The sequence below is a fragment of the Pteropus vampyrus genome, unplaced genomic scaffold, assembly GCF_000151845.1.
Source record: "Pteropus vampyrus isolate Shadow unplaced genomic scaffold, Pvam_2.0 Scaffold195, whole genome shotgun sequence".
Lineage (NCBI taxonomy): Eukaryota > Metazoa > Chordata > Mammalia > Chiroptera > Pteropodidae > Pteropus > Pteropus vampyrus.
The window spans coordinates 491,718-493,984 of record NW_011888976.1 but is presented as its reverse complement, the minus strand read 5'-3'; the positions used below and the strand labels follow the sequence as shown (position 1 = coordinate 493,984).

The following is a 2,267-nucleotide window of genomic DNA, read 5'->3' as shown; positions in this document are numbered from 1 at the left end:
CTTACAATCCCTTATTTTTTCTATTTTTTATGTCCACGGCATTTGGTCTTCCTAGGTGGTCTCCCATCCAAGTACTAACCAGGCCTGTCCCTGCTTAGCTTTCGAGATCAGACAGGATTGGGCGTGTTCAGGGTAGCATGGCCATAGATTTTACTACTGATTTTTGACCTTTGCCTTTTCAATCTTTTTGTTAAATTTAGATCTTCTAGGCTGCAAAGCTTCCTGCTACTTCCAATTGCTGAAACAACCCCATGTTCTCTGCCTCCAGAGCCCTTAGAATAGGTTTCCGGAGATTTTTATTCCCAGCAGGCAGGGACTACAGCCCTATTTCAGCTTTGAAGAAGTTACAGAAGACAGACCTTCCTCCCTCAAGTCCCCTTAAGAATAAGGAAATACAATCTCTGAGCGGGGAGAATGTAGGGAGGAGGCAAGAGAACAAAATGTTAAATCAAGCCACATTCGGAGACTGCAAAGTGCTGATCAACCCCGCAGCCAGACCACGAGGAAACCTGCAGAACAAAGGAAAATTTCTGCTGGGATTGTGAAGAGAAAGTGGCACCCTACACAAAATAAAATCATTCATCCCTACGGCTAAAACCAGGGGAATCTATGGATCAAAGGCTGGGAATTGTCAGCAGGCCTTTCATGCTACATATACTCTTACCTCTTCTGGCTACCTGGCTACCTACGCTTATCCTTTCACATTGTAGTTCCATACTATCAAGGGAAATGGGTAAACAAAGTCTTTACACTGTAATTCACAGAAACTAAGGAATGATATATAAACTGAATTCCCAGAACACTGGGGGTCCCTTCTCAGTCTCTTTATCTCTCTGTCACTGTCTCTGTCTCTCTGTCTGTCCCTCCGAGTCTCTCTTAGGCTCTCTCACTCTTTGCCTCTGACAGGAGACCACACTTCATCTATGGGGTGTTAGCCCTTCTCTAATAAACTTTCCTTTTGACTCTGCCCCTGGTGGGTGTTTGAATTCTTTCTTGTGTTCCAAGAACCCTTTCTCTTTTGGTGCAGGGCTTGATTTCCACACCCTCCCCCGCCCCGCCTCCAACTCCGAGGACTTTGCCCCTTGCCCCGTCCTGCATCATCTCCACTCCAACTGCTGCTGCCTCCTTGCTGTGCTAGAGCACGCTGATGCCCCATCCCCCACTGCCTCTACCAAGGCCTTGTCCTCTATCTGGAACACTCTTTCCCTGAATGTCTTCGGCTTCCTAATTACCTACCTCCTTCAAGTCTTTGATCAGTCTCCTTCTCAGTGAGGCACACTCGACCACTCTCTTGAAAATCCCAAGACCCCTCCCTCGGCATTCCCAATCCCTCTCGCTCTGCTAATTTTTCTCTTTTCACTTGTCCTAACATACAAGACAATTTACTTATTGATTATGTTTTTGTTAATTGTCGTCTTCCCTCATTAGATGGTGAACTCCAAGAAGGCAGGGATCTTTGTCACATTCATGCCGTAGCTCTGACATTTAGCACAGGGCCTGGCTGAAAGGTCCTGTGTAGTAAACAAGTATCAAATGAAAGAAAGCAGTGCTTGGTCACTGGTCACCGGGAGCTGCGGGGAAGGCCATCACCCAGGTGGTCCAGTCCTCAGAGGTCTCCCAGTACCTCCCCTGACCCTCAGCCCGGCTTGCCTGACTCACCTCTGTCTTGTGTCCACACTGTAGGCCTGGCCTGGCCTCTCTAGCCTTAGGCCGCTTCTGGTCAGTGGCCCAGCCCCTTTCTCCTCCCCTAGAGAGGTGGCACTGCCTGGCTGGCTCTCAGCTCTCAGCCGTTTCCTGCTGAGTTCACTGCTTGTTTTCTCCTGTCCCCTCCACTCCTTTCCACCCATTTCCCGCAGGTGACATGCAATGCCCAGCACTGGGGCTACCGAGGGAGGATTGCTATGAAGATGAAGCAGGTTAATAGCTTAGCATGAAGCTGGCTGGGCAGCTCAGCGAGTGCCAGCTACTGAACCCCGGCCTTTCTCTCCCTCTTCCTGCCTGTCTGGCCCTGCCTCCCAGAGCCTGGTCCTGATAGAATGCACACACTTGCGCTCTGTATAAAGAAACCCCATAGCCCCCACCCAGAGTCCAGAGACCTGCGTTCACATCCTGGACGTGTGACTCTGAGTTACTTCACCTCTCAAAGCTTCCTTTCCTTTGTCTGTTAACTCACAGAGTATAAAGGAGAGCTCTTGATAAGCTTTAAGCCCCAAGCACTTGTAATTTGAGATTATTACTATTTTCTTGCTCCCCATAAGAGAATTTCT

At 48.9% G+C, this 2,267-nt stretch overlaps 1 protein-coding gene and 1 pseudogene across 6 annotated transcripts in view; both read right to left on the bottom strand.

Annotated features, from left to right (window-relative positions):
- Positions 1-2,267, bottom strand: part of ACOX2 (acyl-CoA oxidase 2) — a 38,746-nt gene that overhangs the window by 35,411 nt on the left and 1,068 nt on the right. For 4 of the 6 annotated variants that reach the window (XR_002783198.1, XR_002783197.1, XR_002783199.1 and 1 more), the window contains exon 1: positions 1,660-1,730. The exons of 1 other annotated variant lie outside the window; for it this stretch is intronic. The gene's annotated coding sequence lies outside the window, so the exon portion shown is untranslated. Of the gene's footprint in view, positions 1-1,659; positions 1,731-2,267 lie in introns of those variants that run through there. One more of the 6 variants, XM_023537643.1, reaches the window with a different exon arrangement.
- On the bottom strand, positions 31-149 carry LOC111746622 (annotated as a pseudogene).